The 16,896-nt window shown below is 39.6% G+C and overlaps 1 protein-coding gene across 1 annotated transcript in view; it reads right to left on the bottom strand.

Moving 5' to 3' along the window:
* The window catches only part of LOC124291476 (anoctamin-7-like), a 129,015-nt gene extending 112,355 nt beyond the window's left edge, over nt 1–16,660 (bottom strand). Inside the window, 1 exon segment of the mRNA XM_046728462.1 lies at nt 16,496–16,660. The gene's annotated coding sequence lies outside the window, so the exon portion shown is untranslated.
* Nucleotides 16,661–16,896: the final 236 nt, after the last annotated feature.

The following is a 16,896-nucleotide window of genomic DNA, read 5'->3' as shown; positions in this document are numbered from 1 at the left end:
GCAAAAAACAACAAAGAACTACATGTTTTTTTCTGTTTTTGTGTGCATTAACAAACACAAGAGTAAAATTTGATAAATGACACTAATCAATTACTTTCGATGATTGATCGGTTGTAATGAACCAATCAACCAATTCCGAACACTAGTTCCCACTGACGTCATAGAGATTCGTCTAGACATGGTCCAAAGATCTTAGTGCTATGATTTTAGTAAGTGTATGTTCTACTATCAGAGTTACGATCAGCTAAGCACTTGACCCTGCTCAGAGGCAGATAGTTAGTCCCAATTGTAAGTTTGAAGCAAACATAAATAAAAATCCAAAAATGGAATATAAAAGTCATTTTCCTTACACTATTAAAATAAACTTTGAGATGTGACGTGCATTTGACTGAAAACAGGATCAATGTACAAGAAGAATCTCTATACATATGTTTAAACATACTCCTCAAATGCGGAATTTCAGAAATATTGGACAAATTTTGAACAAATTCTATTTGTCTTGAATCCCAAAACATCAATGTGTTTATTAGTAAGTGCCAGTGCCTGCAATCAACAGTTCATATTATAGTACATGTGGGGTGGTGGGGTAGCCTAGTGGTTCAAGCATTCACTCGTCATGCTGGAGGCCCCGGGTTCGATACCCACATGGGTACAATGTGCAAAGCCCATTTCTGGTGTCCTTCGCCGTGATATTGCTAAACAGCGTAAAACCCAACTCACTCACTCACCATAGCACACGATCTCCTGCTAGTCTGATGCTGATCATGTCACACAGGACACATCATCCATACAAAACATTCCCGTCTGCTCCAGATGAACTGAATTCTTGAAGAGATATTTCTTTTATTCATCTGTTACGGTAGTGAATCGTAACATCCTTACTACCCTAGGCATTAAACAACAACCACACAGTATATGAAGTATCTCAGGCATATCATTGACATTAAACATATACCATATCTCACGCATCATTTACGAGATGAAGCTTTTCGCTCTGTTGATTATTTAGATCCAGCAACAAATGATGACAATGGATGCCCTTGCCCACAAAGCAGCAATAGATATATTTATGTGTCACCATTGTTATGGATTGATGGACAAGCATTTAATTAAAAGAAGATAGGTGCACTGTGTGACTAACTCATGGGATCAAAATTCCATATATAACTGGGGGTAGTGGGGTAGCCTAGTGGTTAATGCGTTCGCTTGTCACGCTGAAGACCAGGGTTTGATTCCCCACATGAGTACAATTTGTGAAGCCCATTTCTGGTGTCCATCGCTATGAAATTGCTGGAATATCGGTAAAAGTGGCGTAAATCCATACTCACTCACTCACTTCAGCTGAATTTGTAATTGCACAGTTAACACCAGTTCATTGTGCTGAAGGGCACATTTCAAAAATCTTATTATGTACTCACACAAAAGTAAATTAGACAAACACGATTAAAATTAAATTATGAACATAATCGATGGACGGCATCTCCATGGTTACCAGACATGCCATCGTGAACAAAATTTAATACAGAATATGATTTTAAAAAAATGACTTTTTTATATCATTGTATATTGAAATATGCAGCAAGCGGTACTGTTCACAGCTGTATGTATGTGACAGATCAGCTGTTGAGCCATGTACCAATTAGGTCCTCATTGGAATTATCAAATGTTACTTCTGTTGTATATTGCACTCAGGGCAGTGGGGTAGCCTAGTGGTTATTAGTTAAAGCGTTTGCTAATCATGCCGAAGGCCCAGGTTCAAATTCCAACATGGGTACAATGTGTGAAACCCATTTCTAGTGTCCCCTGCCGTGATATTGCTGGAATATTGCTAAAAGTGGCGTAAAACCCAACTCACTCACTCATTATCATCATGATTATATTGCACCCAGCAATATTTAAGCTCTTTGATGGCAATCGGTAAATAATCAAATCTGGACGAGGCAAACCAGTGATTAACATCATGGTATAGAAGACATGTATCAACCAAGTCAGCAAGCCTTACCATTACACTCATGGTGTTTATTGCTATTTATTCCCCACCCGTGGAAGATACTGCAGTGTAATATTTTTACAGCAAACTCATGAAAGATTTAGTATCAAATTTGCTTTAACTCGTTTCATACCAAATCATTAACTCATTTAATGAAAATGGTATTACATGGAAGCAAGTTAGGTATCCTCTATTTATATAATACATCATGGTAAAATACAGCCAAGAATATCCGCAGAATATGTGGCAATGCTCAAATAGTACACATGAATGAACCTTTTAACATGGCAGAACAACGATGTATGTAACATATGCCATCAAATAATAATTCAGTGAGGCTTCATGTGATTCAAGCAATATAACCACTATAACATATTTAATCCATTACTTCTCAATCTGGGTAAGATCCTTGGGTAGAATAAGCATCCAGTCTCCACGCATGCAATGACAGAATAAGTATCCAGTCATCACACTTGCAATGCAAGTTCAGGTACTTAGTCCTTATTGAGTGGCATTTAGAAGCTGGTATGATAAGCAGGATGATTTCTTTAGGCCTACAAAAAATAAATTTGTTGTGGTTCCGTTTACCCGACCAACCCTTGAATTCTGGTGCCGACCCCTTTTTTTTAAAGCGGTATGATTAAAATAAGCTTTCAGATACCATTGTTTTTTCCTGGCACCGACAGACATTGGTCATTCTGATAGAGAAAGTCGAGATGATGGCCTCAAACTTACTTGAATAAACAATTTACTGTTTTTTCCTGGCACCGACGGACATTGGTCATTCTGATAGAGAAAGTTGACATGACAGCCTCAAACTTGATTGAAAAAACAATTTACTTCTAAAAAAAATGTAAAAAACTAAAATAAAAATCCTACCTACCAACCCTAAATTTTAGAGACATGTAATCGGAAGCACATTTTTTTATTTGGCCTTATTGCAATGGATGGTACCTAGTCCTAGTGCCTGCAAAAATAGAAGTGGTACCCCATACCAATGCATTCATGGACGAAACAGGCATCAAGTCCATATGCCTGCAAAGCAGGAACAGGAACCCTGTATCCTTGTCCAAAACAGGTCTCTAGTCATGATACTTGCAAAACCATGGTCAATAATGTGAACATTGCTGAATACCAAGAATATAAAGTGCACAGGCCACAATGATCTCTTAAAGTAAAGGAGAGCTGAGATGTGTAAACCAGTGGTTGATAATGTGAGCATTGCAGCATACCAAGAAAAAAACATACACAGGTCACAATAATCTTCTGAGGTGCGGGAGAGTTGTAACATGTAAACATGAGGTTGATAATGTAAGCATTGATGTATATTGAGAATAGACACAGTATGCCAAACAGGTTACAGTGACTTCTTGAGGTTAATGGGAACTAGAACATGCAAACCAGAGGTTGATATGCTGAGCACTGATGTATACCAGACACTCTGTAGTTCAGGTAACAACTGTAAAAGGATCTTACCTGGTTACCATGGTTACCAATACCACTATATCAGTATCCACAATGGACTATGGCCAGACCAACGTATGGCAATGCACCAGAAGGATAAAAACATTAAACATTAAAAAGTGTTGATTATTCAACGAAAACCAAAAAAACAAGAAAAAACAAAAAAATAAAATGCAAAACAGTATAATATTGTTTCAGCAAATGAAATCAACTTGTCTGACTAAAAGAAAAATCATGGATCTACAATGATCAGTTAGTTCTATGTTTGAATATAGTCCATGTATATACACCACTGGGAAATATCCAAAGTCTTTGGAGAAACTGCTATTGGTGCCAAGTAAGGTCTACAGGGAGATCCTTGTTTAATCCATGACTCCGCTCCCTAGGATTTTTTTACCCTAATGGAAAACATTACTAATTGTGGTTTCAAAAAATGACATATATGATTCTGTTACTTTTCTTGCAATTATATTTAATATTAGTAAAACCTTTATAAAAGCAATGCACCAAAACTAGCTGAAGAACTTTTTTCCATTTATATCTAGTTGCAAACATCTCTGATTTTGACAAAAAAGTAACTTTCAATTTTTCGAGCTGGGAGAAACACCTTAAAAACTGGATTTCCCTTCTATCACTCTTTAAAGCAATTTGGGGATGAAAGACAGCCAGCAAAACTCTAATCCAGTATGTGACAAACATGCAAGAAATAGCTCTGTAAGCTAATCTAAGAAAGTGGACTGACTTTTACTTCACAAACCCAATTTGTTAATTCACTGTTGAAGGTGAAGTCTTCTCTGGGATGTAAGGGTTTCCTGTTATGACAGAACGGTGAGACTACTCTGGCATGTAAGGGTGAGTTTTCAGCTGTGATAGAATGGTGAGTCCACTCTGGGATGTAAGGGTGAGTTGTGGCAAATATACAAACTGTAAGTTTTATGCCGTACACGACAGTCCGTATGTTAAATGAGCTATAGCGTCGATACAGTCAATCAATATAGACTTTTAAGCATGGCACAAGCCTACTGTGGAAATTCAATAAACTGAAATATTAATGCAGAAACTTGTTCCTATTTGTGTGTGACCACATCAATCATTTATCTTGACACATATCCTAGAGTTTAACCTACCAGTTCTCGAGCTCATAATTGCAAAACATGTGCTTGAAACAAATGTTCTTAATCTTTTTTTATGGAAGGCTCTCAACAATTTTATCAGATGTTTCAAATTTAATTCATTGATTTACGGATTTACAAACCTTTGGGAAATGAAATCTTTGTCACCAGAGTACCAGGAATGGTTTATACTGCATGTCTACAGGGGCGGATCCAGAGGGGTGTGTGCACTCCCCCAAAAAACATTTTCCCGAAGAGCATTTCCCCCTAACCTTTGGACTTCATGATATATGTGCACCCACCCTTTTCCAAAATCCTGGATCCGCACCTTGTATACCCATCACCCCTTAACAAATAAACATTTTCAAGATAATTCTGCATATTCAATTTTTCCCCCATGGCTGACGGTCCCAAGGAATCCCACCTGGAAAGAGACAAGTGAATCCCAAACACAAAAATATTTGAGGAGATGATATCATATACAATTCTTAAAACGCTATTTACTCAGTGTGACCCTTCTTTATATGTTGTTAAATGGTAAGATTTCTATAGTCTCTTTGCAGTGAAAATGTACCGATGAATTTCACTTTAAAAAAAAGTATAAATAAAAATAAAGTGAAATTAAGATTGTGAGTCTTCATAATTTTACCTTGCCATGTGAACATTTAAATCTGAGAATTTCATTCAACTTTGGACAAAAGTTGTTTAACAAAGGATCATTGTTGGAAAATTACTATTATTGGTTTGTATTACAAGGGGGTATGCACATAAGTAGGGTTGGTCTAAGTTAACGCTCATCACGTACCGCACGTGCATTTGTTTCTCTGTTCCAACTACTGTGCTTACCCCCTTGTAATACAAACCAGTAATAGCGATTTGAAACTATGATCATTTGTTAAACAACTTTTATCCTAAGTTGAATAAAATTATGAGTTTTAAATGTTTCAATGGCAAGATATAATTATGAGGATTCGCAATCTTAATTTCACTTTATTTGATTTACATTTTTGTTGAAAGTGAAATTCATCAGTACGTTTTCACTGCAAACAGACTATAGTCCATGCCAACCTTTCAAAAAACAAAATACACCTCCTCGCTATGATCATTGTGAACAGGCGAAATGTTCCATGTATCACATTGCAACCTCATAATTATCCATTCCAAGCGTACTGTTATGGCCGTATTCATTACCGAACATGATTCCCGCCCACTGAGTCACACTACAATATATGTGACACATATCACTATGCACAAAGGTTGCTGTTACCAAGGTCAAGCGATTTTATCAAAAGAGGACCGATTTTCAAGCAATATGGACAAATAAAAATATGTAGTAAATGATAGTTCATTATGAAGATTCCAAACCAGGTCAGACACAGGTAAAACAAACCAGAAACATTGCCAACACAAATAGTGACAACATAGGTAACTAAACCGATTTCAGCCCTTAGACATACTAACTTGGGCTTACAGGCTAAGGCCAATTTTGATCAAGGTCCCCATTAGATTGATGAAAATAAGTATTGGGTGCATGTGTGAATTCCTGTTGACATAGGTTGGTGCTCATGCTGTCGACCCTTGGATTGTCCTGCCCAACTTGCTTGTATCAGATCACTGTAACATATCTGATAAAACTGACACATACAAATCGGATCCCAATTTATACATTTTGTATTTCTACCACTGGCCCTTGTATAACACACAGCACTGGCCCCTGTATAACACACAGCACTGGCCCTGTTACATATTCAGACTGACCACTAAGCTACACACACCACTGGCCCTTATGCTACACACACCACTGGCCCTTATGTTACACACTCCACTGGCCCTTATGTTATAAACTCCACTGGCCCTTATGTTACACACTCCACTGGCCCTTATGTTAGCTGTTACACACACTAAATGACTGATCCCTATGTTACACACTCCAGTGACCCCTGTTACACACTCCACTGACCCCTATGTTACACACAGCACTGACCCTATTTTACACACCACAGATCCTTGTGTTACACACACCACTGAGCCCCATGTTAAACCACTGAACCCCATGTTACACACACCACTGACCCTATGTTACACACACCACTGATCCCTATGTTACACACACCACTGACCCATAGGTTACACACTCCACTGACCCTATATTACACACACCACTGGCCCTTATATTACACACACCACTGACCCCTGGGTTACACACGCCATTGACCCTATGTTACACACACCACTGGCCCTTGTGTTACACACACCACTGATCCCCATGTTACAAACTCCGCGGACCCTATATTACACACACACTGATCCCTATACTACACACACCACTGACCCCTATGTTACACACACCACTGATCCCTATGTTACACACACCACTGACCCCTAGGTTACACACTCCACTGACCCCATGTTACACACACCGCTGGCCCTTGTGTTACACACTCCACTGAGCCCCATGTTACACACACCACTGGCCCTTGTGTTACACACACCACTGAGCCCTTATGTTACACACACCACTGGTCCTTGTGTTACACACACCACTGAGCCCCATGTTACACACACCACTGACCTTATATTACACACACCACTGATCCCTATATTACACACATCACAGGCCCTTGTGTTACACACGCCACAGGCCCTTGTGTTACACACGCCACTGAACCCCATGTTACACACTCCACTGACCCTATATTACACACACCACAGGCCCTTATGTTACACACACCACTGAGCCCCATGTTACACACTCCACTGACCCTATATTACACACACCACAGGCCCTTATATTACACACACCACAGGCCCTTATATTACACACACCCCTATGTTAGACACACCACTGACCCTATGTTACACACACCACTGACCCTATGTTACACACACCACTGATCCTGTTACACACACCACTGGCCCTTGAGGTACACACACCACTGACCCCTATGTTAGACACACCACTGACCCTATGTTACACACACCACACACCCCTATGTTACACACACACCACTGACCCTATGTTACCCACATATGTTACACACACCACTGACCCCTATTATGTTACACACACCACACACCCATATGCCCTGATATTACACACACCACTGACCCCTATGTTACACACACCACTGACCCTATAAGTACACACACCCTTGACACCTTTTGTTACCACACCACTGACCCTGTTACACGCTCCACTGGCCCTATTTACACAAGCACCACTGGCCCTTAGTTACACACACCACTGACCCTATGTTACACACACCCCTATGTTAGACACACCACTGACCCTATGTTACACACACCTGATGTTACACACACCACTGACCCTATGTTACACACACCACTGGCCCTTGAGGTACACACACCACTGACCCCTATGTTACACACACCACTGACCCTATGTTACACACACCACACACCCCTATGTTACACACACCACTGGCCCTTGAGTTACACACACCACTGACCCCTATGTTAGACACACCCACTGACCCTATGTTACACACACCACACACCCCTATGTTACACACACCACTGGCCCTTGAGTTACACACACACCACTGGCCCCTATGTTACACACACCACTGACCCCTATGTTTCACACACCACACACCCCTATGTTACACACACCACTGACCCCTATGTTACACACACCACTGACCCCTATGTTACACACACCACTGACCCCTATGTTACACACACCACTGACCCCTATGTTAGACACACCACTGGCCCTTGTGCTACACACACCACTGAGCCCCATGTTACACACACCACTGATCCCTGTTACACACCACTGACCCCTATGTTACACACACCACTGATCCCCATGTTACACACACCACTGACCCCTATGTTACATACACCACTGAGCCCCATGTTACACACACCACTGACCCCCATGTTACACACACCACTGAGCCCCTATGTTACACACACCACTGAGCCCCATGTTACACACACAACTTACTCCTAGGTTACACACACCACTGACCCCTAGGTTACACACACAACTTACTCCTAGGTTACACACACCACTGAGCCCCATGTTACACACACCACTGACCCCCATGTTACACACACCACTGAGCCCCTATGTTACACACACCACTGAGCCCCATGTTACACACACAACTTACTCCTAGGTTACACACACCACTGACCCCTAGGTTACACACACAACTTACTCCTAGGTTACACACACCACTCACCCATGTTCCAGCAACAGTTCACACTAACCCAATCATCCCACACTGACAGAACACCGGAATATGCATGTTGAGAACATTGACACAGTCAACTCTCTCCGACACCTATAACTTATTCATTCCAGTCCATGGTATATTCTGTTAGTATTATCATTATTATTGGGTGTGTGGTTAATAACACTATTAACAGCATCAATGAAAAGACCAGCTATTACACATGTCCTTGATCAGCACTAATGACCGCTATTTCCGGTAGTAGCACTTCGGACGTGTGATAACCTGGTGCTGACCGGCGAAAGTGCTCTCCACATTTTATGTGCTCACACATTGAATGTCAGCAGAGAATCTTGGCAGAAGCCACATGAACAATGTTCCATTTTCATCAATTACCGTCATTGCAAAAATATCTCCTAATTAATTGCTGGGATAGAAATGGATATTTTATGTGTGCCACAGGGCATCAAATTGTGATATTAAGGTGCCCTTTGGAACTTGTGCCAACAAAATTCATCTTTAGTGTTAGTGAATGTCATTTCACCACAAGCTAGAATGGCAGATGTCATACAGAAAATTGACAGTCTTCCTTTTTACAAAGGGGACGATTCCTTTTACAAAGGCATTTGGTTGCCTAGTGAAAATTGACTGTCTTCCTTTTTACAAAGGGGGCGGTGGGTAGCCTAGTGAAAATTGACTGTCTTCCTTTTTACAAAGAGGGCGGTGGGTAGCCTAGTGAAAATTGACCGTCTTCCTTTTTACAAAGGGGGCGGTGGGTTGCCTAGTGAAAATTGACCTTCTTCCTTTTCACAAAGGGGGCGGTGGGTTGCCTAGTGAAAATTGACCGCCTTCCTTTTTTACAAAGGGGTCTTCCTAGTTTGACCGCCTTCCTTTTACAAAGGGGGGTGGGTTGCCTAGTGAAAATTGACCGGGGGCGATTAGCCTAGTGAAAATTGACCGCCTTCGCTTTTGACAAAGGGGCGTGTGGGCCTAGTAAAATTGACCTAGTTGAAAAAATTGACCGCCTTCCTTTTTACAAAGGGGGCGGTGGGTAGCCTAGTGAAAACTGACTGTCTTCCTTTTTACAAAGGGGGCGGTGGGTAGCCTAGTGAAAATTGACAGTCTTCCTTTTTACATGAGGGGCGTCGGGTAGCCTAGTGAAAATTGGCAGTCTTCCTTTTTACATGAGGGGCGTCGGGTAGCCTAGTAAAAATTGGCAGTCTTCCTTTTCACGTAGATACCAGAAATGAGTTTCACCCATTGTACCCATGTGGGGAATCGAACCCGGGTCTTAGCAGTGTATGAAATAAGGCCCGTCCCACCGCCTGAGATGGGTTAGATTTCAGACGGAGGGTCTAGCTTTACAGCTAGCCAGTCTGATCGTCTGGTAAAAAATTGAGATGTTATATACATTTGAGTCATATCTTGGTGTCTGGTCTGGTTAAACCCATTTTGAAGTTACCAGCCCTGATGTCTGGCTGGGGTTTTGACTTGTTTCATACACTGGTCTTAGGTTAGGTGTGACGAGCAAACGCTTTAACCATTAAGTTTCCCCACCACCCCTTCTTGTCATGGGTACCAGGGTGGCAAATCACTTCCACATTTCCATGGTTTTAGTTTCATAATGATACACATAAAACATATTGCAATAAGGCCTGACCAATTTTATTTCTTGTTTTACGGATCCTCCGGTCGTATTTTTTCAAAAATACGGAGAAAAAAAAAGAAAAAAAAGAATTTTCCCCGTTAAAAAAAAGGAAATCCTAATGTTTTTATTGGTCAAAAAATGTAAACTTACAAGAAACTTTGTTTAGATTGTTTTTTGCCCCATATACACTTCATAAATTGCCAAAAGTAAAGTACTTTTAGCATTTAAAAGGAATATTACTTGGTGACTTTAGTTTTATCCCGCAATCAGCAATATTCCAGCTATATATCGGCGGTCTGTAAATAATCGAGTCTGAACCAGACAATCCAGTGATCAACAGCATGAGCATCGATCTGTGCAAGTGGGAATCGATGACATAAGTCAATCAAGTCAGCGAGCCTGACAACCTGATCCCGTCAGTCACCTCGTACAACAAGCATGGGTTACTGAAGATCAATTCTTGGAACCTTCACGGGTTCATATAGCAGGAATATTGCTGAGCCACGCAAAACTACAAACATTAAGAAGGCTGGTTTCACAAATATACATCACCACAAATTATCTTAAATGAAAAACATTTTCATGATACATCTTGAATGAATGTCGAAAGACCGTTCTGTATTAATCACAATAAGCATTTGAACATTGCACTGCCAACATGTCAGAAATCAATATTGGTGATTTTCATCAATTATCTCCCCTAACCACTTCCCTAGTTGACAGGTAAGATGTATGAGATTGTGGGTGATGTTGACAGAGATACATCGGATAGCATTAAACACTCAAACTAGTCAAAGCAACGATGAACTAAAACAGGAAGATCCCTAGAGATGAGTGAGTGAGGAGATTTTACACCACTTTTAGCAATATTCCAGCAATATCATGTATCATCTACGTATAGTTTCCCAATGCCAGTCATCATCATCATCATCATCATCAAGAATGGAGTGAGTGAGTGAGTTTGGTCTGACACCACCTTTATATATATTCCAGCAATATGATGGCGGGAAACACCAGAAATGGCTTCACACATTGTGACGAGCGAACTCTTTAACCACTGGGTTACCACGCTGCCTCAGTTCCCTAGGGAACAAGGAATGGTAATCCACTTGTCATGATTGTGTTTGGCATCACAATAACTAATAGATTCAGAGGAGGGGTGGGGATGCACATAACCCCCCTTTTTCAGACACCTTTAACAGCATCCTTCGCACTTCATGATTTGTTTGCTTGTTGACTATTCTGTGGCACCGAGGTTATCCCCTTTTTCTTAAATCTGACTAAGTGAGTGAGTTAAGATTTAAAGTCATATTGGCAGTATTTCAGCCATATCGTGACTACAAATCTGACTAAGGGAAAACATTCAGATATCAGGATTGATTGATTGGTTGTTGTTTAATGATGCACTCAGCAATTTCCAGCAATTTCCGGCGGATGTCTGTAAATAATCGGTATGGATCAGACAATCCAGTGACTGACATCATGAGCATCCATCTATGTAATTGGGATGCGATGACATGTGTCAACCAACTGGCACTTCATGACTTCATGACAAGGGCATTATGTGTAGTGGCGCAGATGCAGACATCTGTCATCAGATCCGCAGCAAATGTCAGCAAAAATTCCCAAATTGGAATTTCAAATTTCCTTGTCGAATTTATTACGTTAATTATAGTAGTAACTAATATTACAATTATGTGGAGCTGACACAGACAAAACACCATGATAACGAGAAAGAGGCTTTAACAATTGTAATGATACGATTTAATTACGGCCTTGAGATGCAAAAGCCAAGGGATCCCAAACAGCTGGTAAGAAGGATGACGGTAGCATTTCAAGCTCACATTTATCCCTGTTTAGATAGGGTTATTCTTTCATCAAGAATGTTACAAATATTTATTTTGTATAGTAGTTCGTAGTGAAACTATTTAGTATGGTGGATCACGTATTCTTCTAGATTACCGTTTCACAACTTGTATCATACTGCTACGATATGATAAATAGTATTGATGGTTGAGGTTCTGCAGAGGTACAGATAAGCTGCGCATCTGCATAAATTACGCAAATATTTATGTGAAAACTCAATTCCTATTAAGCCCATTGTGTACAAGCATGCTTGAATTCTGGTAAATATTCAATAAATTTTATCTTTCATGCATACACACAAAATTGATAAAATATCAATGGTATATTAAGAGGTTCTATTGCAGCATATGAACTTTGCAACTTGCAGTCTTTTCTTATCGTTTTTTTTATATTACAGATCAAATATAAATAACAAACATGTAAACCTACATTAAAAGGTTTTTTTTACTTTTTACAATTACAACCCAACTGAGTTTGAGTGAGGTGGGTACAATTTATTTGGTTACTCAAACGAAAATTAGGATATCCAATTGAGAGGAACACAAGACAGTACATCACTCACTGACTCAAAAAGTTATCTGTAGCTCTGTTCTTACTTTGGGTCACATATGGCAGGACTTCAATAAAACTGTCACAATATATTACAAATGTCAATACTTGATAAGCAGTATTGCAAATATATATATATCCATTCATGTAGGGCCTGAAGGAGCTCAGAGCTGAAAGCCATCACCTATGAAATGATCGATATACTGGGTCAATGACATAGTGTTCTGAATCTGTATGTCAATGGTTTCACTGAATCTACATGTGCGACTATTTCAGAATCTGTATGACAGTGGTTTTACTGATTATATATGACAATAGTTTCACTGAATCAAAGACAATGGTTTCACTTTTTCAGAATCTGTATGACAATGGTTTTACTGATTATATGTCAATAGTTCCACTGAATCAATATCAGTGTATATGACAATGGTTTTACACTGTTTCAGAAGCTGTATAAATGGTTTTTTACTGATTATGTATGACAATGGTTTATCTGAATCAATATCACTTTACTGTTTCAGATCTATATGACAATAGTTTCACTGAATCTATATGAATATGACAATAGTGAATATATGACAATAGTTTCACTGTTTCAGAATCTGTATGACAATGGTTTTACTGGTTATATATTATATACAATAGTTTCACTGAATCTATATCAGTGTATATGACAATGGTTTCAATTGTTTCAGAATCTGTATGACTGTCAATTAATTAGTTTCACTTAGGGTTTCACTGTTTCAAGATTTGTATGACAATGATTTTACAGATTCTATATAATAACAGAATCCCCTGATTCTGGTAAAATAGTTTCGCTGGGTTTGTATTACAACAGTTTCATTGAATATAAATATATGACAAAGTCTTTATTATTCCATATGACCATGCTTTCACAATTTCACCAAGCAGAATACCGACTTCCTTCAATCAATGCCAAGCCTCTAATGAATGCTGGGTCAGGTCAAGAAGTGACGAAATTATCCACTGTGATGGAGCTACAGTCAGTCTCAGATAATCACCAGGTCGATTTGTTTCAACCAACTGCCCTCTGTCATTAACTAAATTATAGTTATCAGTGCCTATGTTTAACATTTCCTGTTGTCGTGGTTGATTTTTTAAAAGAAGCACCATCATAACCATGTGACCTTGGGTTAATCTTCCACACATCTCTACATCATTAGTAGGGAGTATGGTGCTCGCCATGAACTTCTGTACATGCGAACAGCATCCTTCCTACTGAAATCCCATATTAACAAATTACTGTCTAAATCAATCAAAGTGTCAGAGGCAACAACATTCAAAATTAAAGTGTTTTCACAAACCTTAACAAAAAGGTTTAAACAGAAGTAAAGGTCTGATTACCTGAAACTTAAGTGAGTGAGTGAGTTCAGTTTTATGCCATACTCAGCAATATTCCAGCTATATGGAGGCGGTCGGTAAATAATCGAGTCTGGACCAGACAATCCAGTGATCAACAGCATGAGAATCAATCTACGCAATTTGGATACGATGACATGTGTCAACAAAGTCAGCGAGCCTGACCACCCAATCCCGTTAGTCGCCTCTTACGACAAGCATGGGTTACTGTAGATCAATTCTAATCCTGACCTTCACGGGTCTGAAACTTCTATTTCGAAACTGACAATTATTTGAGGAGCAGTTCATGACAAGGCAAGGTACAAATTCAAAACCATACACTTTCCACTCAAACATTGTCAGGTATTTTTACAAAGACAAAAGCCCACCTTCCACCCTATATTGAAATTAACTGTCTTCTAGAACACAACTTTTATGAGCTAAATCCAGTTATTCATTAATTCATTAATTCAATATTTCTTTTCTGATTAGTTCAATATTACTTGTGATTATTATATGGGAGAGAACATTCTCAACTAACCTGGAACTAGCAGAGTAATTTCTGTGGCTGACAGAGAACAGCTACGGTTCCAAACTATATATATGCTATTTGCACTTGCAGGCAAATTGTGCAAAATAACTCTCTTTTTCAAAATTGTGATTTCACCAGAAGTGTTTTATTTTCATAAATCCAGTGTATTTAACACTGTAATTAGACACTGATCTACATTCTAATGGAAAACAGAGCATTACACTTCACTGGCCCCAGGGTGGTGGAAGAGCCAAGTGGTTAGAGTACTTGCTCCTTGTGCTGAGGTTTAGTTCCCACATGGGTACAGTCTGGTGTCCCCTGCTGTGACATTGATTGAATATTGCTAAAAGCGGCGTAAAACTAAACTCAATTTACTGGCCTTGATAACAGTGAAACACAAGTGGCCTCAGCAACGCCGTAACATTTGTTACAACTACAATAACATGAAGTAGGAATTTTTCGTTCAAAATGAGCAATTTTTCCAGCAGATTTGAGCCTGAATATCAGCCGCCGAGTGGGCCTATGAAAATACCAGATATAATACGACCGGCTGCCTATATCTCGTGTGTAGCACTATTATTCATGGATGTAATGGAGTAGCATGCCTATAAAGATACAACTGGTGATCATATCAGCCCATTCTACAGCAATACACCACGCCGCACTTATTTCCATGTAACGACACAGTTTTGTTTACCTACACATATAGATTTTTTTCTGGTTGTATTACATAAATTCAATATATCATCTGAACATTACATCCTTTATGATGGAAACTAATAAATTGAAGTTCCAATGATCTTTACACTCTTCTGATATTGTCAATGATGGAAACAAATAAACTGAAGTTCACATGTGCACATACAATCACTTCCTGTCATTTGAAGCAATGTGTCACAAATTGTAATTGTGGTGAATCACCACAAATTGGTTCTCACTCCTATTAACATGCTATATATTTCCATTTAAACAGAAATCGGATTTCAAAATAAAATCTTCTATATTTTTTCCCCCAAAATGGTTACTGATGATGTTATTTTCACATCTACATCCCATAATTGTATCAATGATATCATTAGAACTTGAACTGTTGCATATAAGTCACTGGTCCTTATCTTCATTAGATGTAGTAGGTATTACATACCTTTTCCAAATACTAGGAATCTGAATTTTCTGTGAGCCCTATGAACACTTCAGCTGTTGATCATTACTGTTCCGTAAATGACAAGTAGATAGGTCTACCAGTAAGTGACCCTGACTAGCCTAGCAGATTTTATCCTGGCATTCTGATAGCTCCGGAGCCCAACAAATGGCCATTGAAATCAACACCTCTATGACAGTGAGAGTTTCGCTTCAGACCAGTGTCCCCAGTTGATGCATCTGCGTTTTGTGTGACAGTGATCATCTGGCAGGTGTTACTGAATCCTGGAGCAGGCCGTTTGAATGAATTTGTCGCGTGCAGATATCGAAATGTTAGACCAAAGAGACATCCTCCATCATTCATATGTGAAACCTGGCGCTCCGCCAGTTTACCAACTAGATCTACCAAAGCACTAATATCAAATATCAATTTAGAGTGGATACAACTGTTTTCAAATTGTCTTTGCGTAGACAGTCAGGTATACTGGAATTTATCCATCGATTTACCCTCCGGCAGTGAAGCCTTCAGTGTACAGCTAGTACAAACGCTGGCTCTTCTCAACATCCATGATGAGCCCAATAAACCCTCGCACCTGTCAAAATACACTGACTTCAAACATTGACACTTACCTAATGACAGACAATCCTACAAGATGCTTTCAAAGGATGATATAATCCATTAGAAATCGCGAGTACACATGCCATACAGGTATCCTGTCCGTGACATAGCTGTACTGTTAATATTCCTCTGTTATTTGTGCTCAGCGATACACAGAACTATTGTGACCGATACATATGTTCCCTGTGAAATAGTATCCGCCCTGGCAGCAATGCTGGGCGGTCGATGCCATGCACGGATGACTCTCGTTGGGAGCAAACGTCCGCATTTGACAACGAAACCTGTTGGGATTACAAGCTATGAGACCAACAGCTTTTGACGTGGTCGCGGGGGAAGTCGGACAACTGAAAAAGGTGTCGGATGTCTTTTGTGGAGGCATGTGGTCGTGTGTGGCGATACGTTGAGCAATACT

Source organism: Haliotis rubra, unplaced genomic scaffold, assembly GCF_003918875.1.
Source record: "Haliotis rubra isolate DU_JTF1 unplaced genomic scaffold, ASM391887v1 Scf492, whole genome shotgun sequence".
In the NCBI taxonomy this organism is placed as follows: domain Eukaryota; kingdom Metazoa; phylum Mollusca; class Gastropoda; order Lepetellida; family Haliotidae; genus Haliotis; species Haliotis rubra.
This window is presented reverse-complemented; position numbering and strand designations above follow the sequence as displayed.